The sequence below is a fragment of the Nicotiana tabacum genome, chromosome 5 (genome assembly GCF_000715075.1).
Source record: "Nicotiana tabacum cultivar K326 chromosome 5, ASM71507v2, whole genome shotgun sequence".
Lineage (NCBI taxonomy): Eukaryota > Viridiplantae > Streptophyta > Magnoliopsida > Solanales > Solanaceae > Nicotiana > Nicotiana tabacum.
Genome location: NC_134084.1, coordinates 133,543,282 through 133,556,205, shown reverse-complemented (window position 1 = coordinate 133,556,205; position 12,924 = coordinate 133,543,282).

Below are 12,924 nucleotides of genomic sequence, written 5' to 3'. Positions count from 1 at the left end.
ATGGTGACTTTGTTCAACTACGGATAATCTATGCACATCCTCGTCGATCCATCCTTCTTCTTTACAAATAATACGGGCGCACCCCAGGGCGAGACACTAGGTCTAATAAAGCCCTTATCAAGAAAATCTTGCAACTGCTCCTTCAATTCTTTCAACTCTAGCGGGGCTATACAGTATGATAGAATGGAAATGGGCTGAGTGCCCAGAGCCAAGTCAATACAGAAGTCGATATCTCTGTCGGGGTCATCCCCGATAGGTCTGTAGGAAATACCTTTGGAAACTTACGAACAGTCGGTACTGAATCCATGGAAGGAACGTCCGTACTAGAATCGCGGACATAAGCCAAATAAGCTAAATACCCCTTCTCGACCATATGTCGAGCCTTCACATAAGAGATAACCCTGCTGGTAGAGTGGCCTGGAGTCCCTCTCCACTCCAATCAAGGAAACCCTGACAAGTCTAAAGTCATCGTCTTGGCGTGACAATCCAATATAGCATGATAGGGAGACATCCAATCCATCCCCAAGATGACATCAAAATCGACCATATCGAGAAGTAGGAGATCTATACAAATCTCAAAACTCCCAATGGTAACCACAAATGAACAATAAATACGATCTACAATGATAGCATCTCCCACATGGGTGGACACATACATAGGGGCATTCAAAGAATCATGAGGCACAACTAAATATGAAGCAAAATAGGATGACACGTAGGAATAAGTAGAACCCGGATCAAATAGTACTGAGGCATTTCTACTGCAAACTGGAACTGTACCTGTGATAACCGCATCAGATGACTCAGCCTCAGGCCTAGCTAGAAGAAACATAACATCGGGGCTGGGCCCCACCACTCTAAACTATATCTCGAGAACGGGCCTTGGCTGGCTGGTCTCCACCTCAAGCGGCCTGACCTCCACCTCTAATACCCCCACCTTCACCTCTAGTTGTCTGAACCTACCTCTAGCTAGCTGAGTGGGCGGTGAAGCACCTGGTGCCGGAACCATGGCACGAGAACCCTGATACCGAGAACTGCTCGATGCTTGAGGAAAAAATCTAGCAATATGCCTCGAATCACCACAAGTATAACAAGACCTCAGTTGCTGTGACTGTTGACCCTAAAACTAAGTAACCACCATGAAAACTCTGGAGTGGAGGTGCACTAATAGAAGCTGGTGGTGCACTGTAGGCTAAATGATCGGAATAGTACATATGAGGGCCACGACTACCTGAAGCACCATGGGATGCCTGGAGTGCTGAATGAAATGGCTTGGGCGGATAGACTCTACCAAAAGTACCACTGCCTCCAGATGAGGCACCACTGAATCCACCAGAATGGCGAGGTCTCTTGTTAGATTCCTGACCACTCCCCTGATCTAGAACTATCTCGACTCGCCTAGCAACATTGGCAGCCGTTTGAATAGAACTCTTGCTCCCAGTCTTCTTAGCCATCTCTAATCTGATAGGCTGAGCAAGTCCCTAAATAAACCTCCTTACTCCTCTCTCTCTCGGTAGGAAGTAAAAGAATAGCATGACAGAAAGGAACTTATTGAGAAATAGCTGAGAGAACTGGTCCCAAGTGAGAGCATGCGACCCAGCTGGTCTGGTCAACACATAATCCCTCCACAATTTCTTGGTGTAACCCCACAACTGAAAGACAACAAAATCGACCCCATGGGTCTCAACTATGTCCATGTTTTGTAACACCTCATGAAAGTTGTCCAGATAGTCTTGGGGGTCCTCTGAAGATGCACCGCTGAAGTGAATTGGGAAAAGCTTAGTAAACCTATCCAATCTGCATAAAGCCTCAAAGGACATAGATGATCCATCATCGGTCTGTGCCGCAACACCCGGCAGAACTATCCCAACTGGCTGGCTGCTGGAGTCTGAAACTAGGGAGCCATTTGCTCCTGAGTGTGAGTAGCGAGAATCTGTGCTCCTCACCCAGCCTGAGAGATGGCTGGTGCTACAAGAAATGTGCCGGCCTGTGCCACACTCTGCACGAGGCCCACTAAATGGACCAAAGCATCCTAAAGCATTGGGGTAGCAATTAACCCCTTTGGGACCTGAGCTGGTCCTGCTGGAACAGTATGGGCTAGTGCCTCCTCATCAAACTCCACCTAAGGCTCCACCGTTGGTGCTGCTATTGAGCTTTGGGCTAAACCCTGCCCCTGTCTCGGCCTCTGGCACGGCCTCTGCCTTGACCTATTCCACTGGGGGCTCTGGTTGCTGCTCAGTTGAAGATGCGGTACATTTTCTCGTCATCTATGAGAGATTAAGAGTAGAAGAGTTCAATTAGCAATGAGAGAACCAAAATCGCACGACAGAGAAGAATAAAGGTGAAAATTGTTCCTAAACTTTACAGCCTCTGAAAGATAAATACAGGCGTCTCCGTACCGATCCTCCAGACTCTATTAAGCTTGCTCATGAATTGTGAGACCTAGGCAACCTAGTGCTCTAATACCAATTTTCACGACCCGAAATTTCCACCATCAGGACCGTGATGGCGCCTAACATTTCACTTACTAGGCAAGCCAACATTAGAGAATCATTAAGCCAATTCTTACACTTTTCAGTGATTAACAACAAATAAGCTATAAGGAATTAAAATAAATGCAAAAATTTCATAACAGACTTAGTATATGTACTACTATCTCGATCTGGAGTAACAATTCATGAACATTATAGGATTTACTACAAGTAGAAGTCTGAAAGAAGTACAAATGTTTGAATGAAAGAAACAATGAAAAAGAAAAAGAAATAGACGGGGACTTCAAGGTCTGTGAATGCCGACAGATCTACCTTGATCTCTGGTGGATCAATTCGACTACTACGCCTCTCGATCAGCTAGGACCAATACTAAAATCTGCATAGAAGTGCAATGTAGTATTAGTACAACCGACCCTATGTACTGGTAAGTGCCGAGCCTACCTTAGCGAAGTAGTGACGAGGCTAAAACAAGACACCCACAAATAAACCTGTGCAGTATAATGGTATATGTACAAAGATAATGGCAAGGAAGAGCTAGATAAGAAATATTGGGAGGGGAACATGATGAGGGGATCACTAGATAATGAATCACAATAGTAATAAGAACTTAATCAACCGATATACCTTGAACAAATAGGAACAAGTAAACACAGTAAAGGAAAATGCACGGCATCACCCTTCGTGCATTAACTCTCTCATAACATGGCACGACATCACCCTTCGTGCATTGACACTCACAATATGGCACGATATTACCCTTCGTGCATTAACACTCACAAATCGTGGCACGTCATCACCCTTCATGCATTAACACTCTCCCTCACCAAAACAATGAACAATAACAACAAGGAGATGGAAATAACAATAACAAGTTTTACTTCAATGTTTGGTTCCACAATACCAACTTCAACTTTGAATCAATACCAAAGTCCGTAAACATGATAAGAACGATCAACATAATGATTTAACTAGTCTAAGCATGGATAATATGATCACGGAAAGAAACAATTGTAAGAATAAGACCCACTTGCTTGCTATGACCCGACAACAACGCATAGGTACTCGTCACCTCACCTATACATTGTACCCAACATTCAAACATGTAGCAAATAAGCAAATAAGACCTAATCCCTCAAGCCAAGGTTAACCACGGCATTTACCTCGCTCCAACGGCCAAACTCAAAGCTTAACCACAACTTTTCCCTTCAAACAAGCCTCCAAACCAATAGAATCTAGCAATTACCAACCAAACGATTCAAATAAAGCATTAAGAACTACCCACGATTGCAAAGAATTCAACTTATGCTATTATTGAAAAAGTTAACAAAAGTCAAAACCCGGGCCCACTTGGTCCAAACCCAAAATTCAGACTAAAACCCGATTACTCATTCACCCCCGAGTCCAGATATATAATTGGTTTTGGAATCCGACCTCAATTTGAGGTATAAATCCCCAATTTTCTAAATCCCTAGTTTCTACCCAGAAACCCCCAATTCTACCATGAAAACCTTAAATTTTAGGTTGAAATCTTGTAAATGAAGTGAGATTGAAAGAAACTAGTTTAGCATCACTTACCAATGATTTGGGGAAGAAACGTTCTTTGAAAAATCGCCTCTAAGGTTTTTGGTTTTGAAAATTTGATGAATGGGAGAAAAGTCCCGTCTAAGTCATATTTACCCAGCTACAGATGTCACAAATGCGACATGGGCTTTACAAATGCTAAGCCCTTCATACCCCTGCTGTCTTCGCAAATGCAAAGACTGGTTCGCAAATGCAAACTCTAATGGGACCTCAAATGCGACACAATCATCGCAAATGCGAAGAATGCCTTCCCCAAACCCCCATCGCAAATGCGAAGTATATTTCGCAAATGCTAACCTGTGTGGCCCAGCTTCTCTTCGCATTTGGGATGAGAAGCTCGCAAATGCAAACCCCTAAGAGGTCGAAAATTTCGATGCCTAATCTCGCCAATGCGAGATCAGAGGCCTGCAACAAGATTAGATACACCAGCAACTTTTTTGAGCCAAATTTCACTTCCGTAGCCTATCCGAAACTCACCCCCGAGCCCTCGGGGCTCTAAACCAAAAGTGCACACTAGTCTAAAAAAATCAAACAAACTTGCTCCCGCGATCAAATCGCCAAAATAACACCTAGAACTATGAATTTAGCTCGAAATCAAATGAAATTCTAAAGAAAATTTTGAAATTTCTATTTTCACAACCGGACGTCCGAATCATGTCAAACCAACTCCGTTTCTCATAAAATTTCACAAAAAAGTCTTAAATATTATAATGGACCTGTATCGGGCTCCGAAACTAAAATATGGACCTGATAACAATTAGACAAAACATTAACCAAATTCTTAAAACCATAAAATTTTCAATCTTTCAATTTTCAACAAAAATTTATATCTCGAGCTAGGGACCTCGAAATTTGATTCTAGGCATACGCCCAGGTCCCAAAATACGATACGGACCCACCGGGACTATCAAAAGATGCATCCTGGTCCGTTCACCAAAAACATTGACCGAAGTCAACTCATTTAACTTTTAAGGTAAAAATTCTTATTTTTATTAGTTTTTAACATATAAGCCTTCCGAAAAAAATATCCGGACCGCGCACACAAATCGAGGAAGGCTAACTTAAGATATGTAAGGCTTCAGAACATAAATTTTATTTCTAAAACATGAGATGACCTATCGGGTCATCACACCTCTTACGCGACCGCATAAGAGGAAACTAGTAACTGAAAACACCAAAAATTTCTGCAATATTTCAAGCCCAAAACTAGTCCGTTAACCATCCAGAATCCACCCAAGGCCCCTGAGATCTCAACCAAACATACCAACAAGTCCTAATACATCACATGAACTTAGTCGAACCCTCAAAACACATCAAACAACAATAAAAACATGAATCACCCTCTAATCTAAACTTAATGAACTTTGAAACTTCAAACTTATACAACCGATGCTGACACCTATCAAATCACGTCCGATTGACCCCAAATTTTGCACATAAGTCATAATTGACATTACGGATCAACTCCAACTTTCATAATCGGAATCCAACCCTAATATCAAAAAGTCCACTTCCGGTCAAACTTCCCAAAAATTTAACTTTCGCCATTTCAAGCCTAATTCAGCTACAGACCTCCAATTCATAATCCGAACACGCTCCAAAGTCCAAAATCAACTAACGGAGCAAATGAAACCGATGAAACTCCATTATGGAGTCGTCTTCATACAGTTCCGACTTTAGTTAAAATCCTAAAACTTAAGCTTCTATTTTAGGGACTAAGTGTCTCAAATCACTCCAAGCCACAAACAAAACCTCCCAAAAAGTCACATAAGCAGAAAAAGATACGAGGAAAGTAGTAAATAGGGGATCGAGGCTATTACTCTCAAAACGACCAGCCAGATCATTACAAATTTGTAATAACTTTAAGTTGTAATATATATTTACTCCCAGATATGTTTCAATGGTAATCATGTTTCACGATATTTCTTTGAAGAGATATGACTTATAGTTCTGCATTTACCATACTTTGAGAACTTAAAGAACCTTCTATTATATTAATTAAGCCATATTTCTCAAGTCTTTTATATGGGTTTGAAGGACTAAAGTATTTTGTTACTTAGAAATGTAAACTTAAAGTTGTGAAGAAAGCATACAAGCTTGAATTTTACATCCTTTGGAGTAAAGAACAAAAACACATAGAACAGAGAGGGTCAGTAATTATGCTCAATAGAAAGAGATAGCAGCTTAATTATGATATCGGGGTATTGTTATTGGAGTATTTTTTTTAGTCAAATGTTGAAGTCCATCAAAGTCTTCGGGTTAGTAGACCAACTTTGAGAACAAACTCTCTCAAAATACACACATGAATACAACCACTATATTACCAATCATACCACTGGAACCGTCGGATAAGAACAACCAAATGGACGTGGAAGAAACAACACCATATTTCTATAAGGAAATGTTTCTCAACAAACCGGTAGTTAGCTAAAGGGAATATTATGACGAGGATTCTACCACAATCATCGATGATAAAGGAAAAAATATTGAAGGCTCAATCGCCCTTTCCCAAGAAGACAAGAACCGCCTATATCTACCATGGCGCTTCTCAGTTATCATAAAGGTCTTTGGACGTAGAATGTCTCACCACTATCTTCATTCTAAACTAATTGATTTATGGAAACCTTCTGAACAGTTAATCTTGATCGACATGGGATGGGATTTCCTTATTGTCAAATTTAGTCTAGAAGAAAATATGGCTAAAACACTACATCTAGGGCCATGGTTTGTCTCTGGGAACTTCCTATCAGTACGTAAATAGGAATCAAAATTTGTGCCACAAGAAGCCACCCTCTCTACCACAGCTATATGGATGTGCCTACCCCAACTACCAACAGAATTTTATGACAAAGAAATACTGAAAATAGTTAGCAGGAAACTGGGCAAATTACTAAAAATTGACTCGTGCACCTCTTTTACGTTGTGAGGAAGATACACACGCATCTATATCCAAGTTCCCCTGGAAAACCCAGTGGAAACATCAGTAATAATTGGAAACCACAAGAAAGCAGTGATTTACGAAGGCGAAGGTACGTTATGTACGACATGTGGAAGAATTGGTCACACAACCAAAAATTGTAATTTCAAAAAATTCCAACCACTACTATCCCACGAGGTACCAAAAAACTCATAAGTAAATATCAAGGAAGGGGACAAGGATGGATGGAAGACAATAACCTTCCCTAGATGAAAGAAAACAGGTCAACAAAAGACGAAGGAAATGAACAATGGAAATGAAAACAATCAGTAGCATGCATCAAAAGCACAAAAGATCTAAGTAAAAATGTTCGATGCAAATTCAGGTAAGTTTCTAGAAACCAAAACTTTTCAATATAATTCTAAGTCCAATAATACGCAGTCAAAAAATTACAATAGGCCCAGTGGTCCAGTGGATAAACAAAATCCCATCCCCACTCCCCAATAGCCCAACACATGCGGCCCCAACCCAAGTACAATGCCAAACGCAAGGGGGGAATGAGGCCTGAGGGAGCTGATAACAAAATTTGTTCTGGGCTACTTAAGTATGCCTACACGGAGGCCCTTATCTATAGGCGAACCTCACACGCAAACAATGCTGAAGTTGTGGCACTGGGCCACCAAGCTAGTACTAAACAAGCAATTGGGGTCTACACCCAATTGGAAACACCTAGCCCAAATAATCACCCCAACTCAAACACCTACGTGTCCCTTACCTCTCTCTTAGCGGACTACTTTAATAGGGAACTCTCACCACACTCCATGAACACTCAAGTGCCTCACCTGAGAACCCACTCAATCTTAGGTGACATGACATCCTTCGTCTACTCAAACAGATACCACATTAATTATGCATCCATTTCTCCAGATACATTAATCGATAACCTTTTCACTAACCCAGATTTGACACCAAAAGACATAATTATAAACCGACTCATTAAAATAAACTCCCTCTTACCCAAAGTATCAAAACAAAAATGGAAAAAAATCAACCACCACCCACCATTGTGACTTTTCTTCCACTGCCACCGGACCACTCTTCGGCATCCTGGTTGGAGATGGTGCTACAAGGACAGGGCCTAGCTTACAATTTCACCCTGAAAAATTAGTCAGTGACATTGATTGTCCAAAACCTGGTGCATCTGGCGAGGGTAACTATGGAAGCCCTAAATAGGGCCTTGGCTGCCTTTAGCCCATGCTTGTGGCTAGCGATGACAAGCAACGGCAACATGCAACCAAACTTGGATCCTTCAATGCTCAACAACCTAATCTCTCAAGTGTTCTAGTCAATTCCATTCTTCCCAGACCCGAGAACGGAGGACCCAATAGTGTTTTTGGTGTTTGTGACCATTGAACCCCAAAACCACCAGGCTCCATCACCTTCTAATCCAGTAGAGAAGAACCAGTCATCACCGCTGGAAAACATTACAAGGGAACTCAACAAAGCCCTAGATATTCTTAAAAGGAAAAGCCCACCGAAAATGGAAGGAATAACCTACGACCCTTTTCGCACAGACTCTTTCCTACTTGACTCAATCAGAGCAATCGAGTTCAGTGTGAAGACCAGCGAAGTGCATGTGCTGCTATGTCCTAGAACCATGACCAAATGCAGATTAAGCCTAGTCTCTCACTACACCCAGGGTATGACCAAACCACTCCTCAACTCGATACCAATAATCAGCATGAAGATAAAGAATCAAAGGAAACTAACAAGGACTCCTCAGGGAACGGAGAAGCCTCTAAGAAACCAGTCCCCACACCACTAACCACCCTTGATGAACTATATCATATGGAATGTTGGGGTGGAAAAAGTGTTGAGTTCAGAAGGCACTGCATGGATATGGTTCAGCTTCACAAGCCAGCACTGCTGGTCTTGCTAGAAACTAAGATGACAGGCCATAAAAAGCTGACAGAGGAGCTGCATTTTGACATGCTTATCCAATCTCCGGTTGTTGGCTTATCTAGTGTGATTGTGATGATGTGGAGAGAAGACAGCGTCACTGTAGAAGAGGTTTCCACCACCCTTTAGGGCATCCATGCCATAGTTAAGGTACTCCCAGACCACACCCCTTAGTTATTTTCTGCTATTTATGCTAGTAACATTTTAGCTAATAGAAAGTTGCTTTGGGAAAACCTAGTTACTATCTCCAAAATCAACCCTACCAACTGGTTTGTAGGTAGATACTTCAATAAAGTCTTAAAAGCTAGGGACAAATTTGGGGGCAATCCTATTAACACAAGCCGTAGTAATTATTTTTGAGATTGCCTGAATAAATGCAAACTACTAGACTTAGGTTACAAAGGAAGAAAATTTACCTAGACTAACAAAAGATACAAAAACAAGACTATCCTGGTTCTTGAAAGGATAGATAGATGTTTCGCCAATGAGAGCTGGACTTCTCAGTACCCTGAGGCTACTATCATACACCTTCCTAGGACCCACTCTGATCATTGCCCTATTCAATGTGATAAAGGGTGACTCCCTCAATTATTCCAACAGACCTTTTAGGTTTGAATCCATGTAGACTAGTCACCCCTCCTTTCCTAGTATCATCAATGAGGCCTTCACCCATAACTCCCCCTAATCCAATCTACTGAAACTTTAAATAACATTGTAACCTAATGTAACAGACACACTTTTGGCAACACATTCCACAAAAAAAAAAGAATCATTTCCAGAAATGTTGGGATCCAAAAATCCCCAAATTACCAGTTCAACAATTACCTGTTAAACCTAGAAAGCAACCTGACTAGAGAACTTGACTCCGTCCTCAACAATGAGGAAGATTTCTGAAAACTCAAATCTAAGATTAACTGGCTAACTGAAGGGGATGCCAAAACTAGATTCTTTCCCACCTCCACTCTCAATAGGAGAAGAAAAAATAGGATATTGTCCTTCAAAGAGGAGAGTGGAAACTGGCTCTATGACCAAAGGGACATTAAGGCTTCCATTATATTTTTCTTCGAGAGCCTCTACACCTCTTCACACACCCAAGCTCCCAACTCCACTACCAACCATCTAGACAAACTGTCAAAGAAATAGATTGGATAGGCCTCTTGAGATCAGTGAAATCAAAATGACCATTTTTTCCTTCAAACCTTTCAAGTCCCCAGGGCCAGATGGCTTCACCCATTTTTCTACCAAAAGTACTGGAGCATTGTAAGGAACTCAGTAATTGACTTTTGCAAGCAATGTTTCAACACTCACTCCATGGATGAGACCATGAATCAAACTTTACTCTGCCTCATCCCCAAGTACCCCCAGGAATCCATGCTCAAAAACTTCAGGCTAATAGGGCTTTGTAACACCATCTACAAGACCATCGCTAAGATTATTGTCAATAGGATCAAGCCTATGCTACTTGATACAATTGGTCCTATCCATGCCAGTTTTATTTCCAATAGGAGGGCTTCTGATAACTATAATCATTGTCCAAGAGTATATTACTCATTTTGGGAAAATGAAGGGGATATAGACTCATATGATTCTTAAAATTGACTTAGAAAAAACTTTTGACAGGCTAGAATGATCTTTCATTAGAGACACACTGTATGCCTTCAATTTTCTCCATGGGATGACTAAGTTAATTTTGTCATGTATTAACTCATCCAACATCTCTATCCTAGTGAATGGGGGCAAAACTAATTCATTCAAACCCTCTAGGGGTATCAGACAACGGGACCCTATCTCCCTTTATCTGTTCATTTTGTGTCTGGAGAGACTCTCCAAGTCTATTGATAAAGTTGTACTTGATGGGCATTGGCACCCTATCAGTATCAGTAGGTCTATCCCAAAAATCTCCCTTCTCTTCTTTGCTGACGACCTTACCCTATTTGGAAAGGCCAACACTAGGGACTGCACCAGAATATCTTATATCCTGCAGGCTTTCAATGAGAATTCTGGCCAAAAAATTAACCTCACAAAGTCCAAGGTCCTTTTCTCCTCTAACACAAGGCAGGATACCATGGAATGTCTCACTAATGCTCTTTCAATACAAGCTACGACTTCCTTTGAAAAATACATTGGATTCTCTATGTTCCATAAGAGACCATTAGTATTGGTTTCCAGTTCATAATAGATAATATGCAATCCAAGCTGGCTGGATGGAAAACAAATTATCTCAACATGACTGGAAGGACCATTCTGGCTAATGTATCTCTCAGTAGTATCCCTAGCCACATCATGCAATACATCAAATTGCCCACCAAAATTACCAAGCAAATTGATAGAATTCAGACAAACTTTATCTGGGGCACAACCCCTAACAAGAAAAAAATGCACCTGGCTAGCTGGAATAAAGTCACTAGGCAGAAGGCCTATGGTAGGTTGGGGTTGCAAAAAGCTAAGCTTAAAAGTAAAGCTTCCCATGCCAGTTTGGCTTAGAGGATATACCATAATACCTCCAGCGTATGGGCTAGAGTGCTGATCTCTAAGCACTATAACTGGAATCAAACCCCTAGGAAACCTAAATCTCCTATCTGGAAATGCATCCTCAAGGGATGGGTTACATGCAACAAGGCTTGTAGATGGATTTTTCACAAAGGTAATAGGGTGAACTTCACGAATGATGCTTGGATCCCTAACCAGACAGCCATTAAAGAAAGGATTAAAGGCCCCCTAACCCCAAATGACATAGCTATCAAAGTAGGTTGTCTACAATTCTGGGAATTGGGACTTCTCCTCCATCTTTATGGACATCCCTAATAAAATCACTAATCTGATCAAATCAACTTTTATTCCTTCCAACACTGCCAAGAGGATAGGCTAATATGGGGGTTGACTCCAAATGGATCCTTCACAACCAAATCAGCTTATACCTTCCTTAGTAGTAATAAAGAGCCTTAGGGAACGGGGAGGAAGGCACATTCACTTGGATATGGAAATTAAAAGCACCTAACAAAATCGAGAATTTCACATGGCTACTTGCCCAAAATAGACTGCCTGCTGGGGCCTTCCTGCACAAAATTGGGGTTAACTGTAACCCCAGTATTGCTTCTACCTAACAACTCATGAAACAAGTGACCATATTTTTTTCAATGCACAAATGCAAGTCACTTCTGGCAGGAATTATTATCCAAGAGTTCTACTGCAAGTCAACAGCTAAATCCCACCTTTTCTACCCAGCTATGGCCATCAGCATGGAAAAAGCTAAAGAATCTCTCCTTCAACAATATCATTCCTTGGGAGAACATCACTCCTTTTTGTTTTTGGCACATTTGGCTAACTAGAAATCACAACCTCCTTAATAATAATTAAAAAATAAAGCATTAGTACCAGCAACACCATCTCTAAAGCAACATAACACTATATGTTGGCAAAAAGTGGTACTATCAAGAAGCCTTTCCATACCAGCTTTAAATGGGAGCCCCCAGGAGAGGTCACTATAAACTCAACATGGATGGGGTTGCCAAGGGTAATCCAAACATAGAGGGAATTAATGGAATACTCAGAATTTATAATGGGAATTGGATTATGGGGCATATGGAAAATATACCACATACCACCAATACCATGGCTGAACCAAAGTCTCTATTGAAAGGGCTACAACTAGCAGATCAAAGTGGATTGATCCCTCTTGACATCAATACTGACTCGGCTGAAGTAATTCAAATGCTACTCACAGGCAACTCAAATTATGATCCTATGATTTGTGAATGTAGGTTGTTAATGCAAAGGGTGGACAAGGTGAGGCACACCCGTGAGCACGTAATTTTTACCCGACTAAAATACTCCTATAAAATTCACAAATAGATTTTTCCTTAATTATTTAATTTTATAAAATTTGTATGAATTTTTATTAGTTAATTGTTTTCATTTAGTTACATTTTTCATGCATTTTGAATATTTTAAAATCATACAAAAATACCAAAGAAA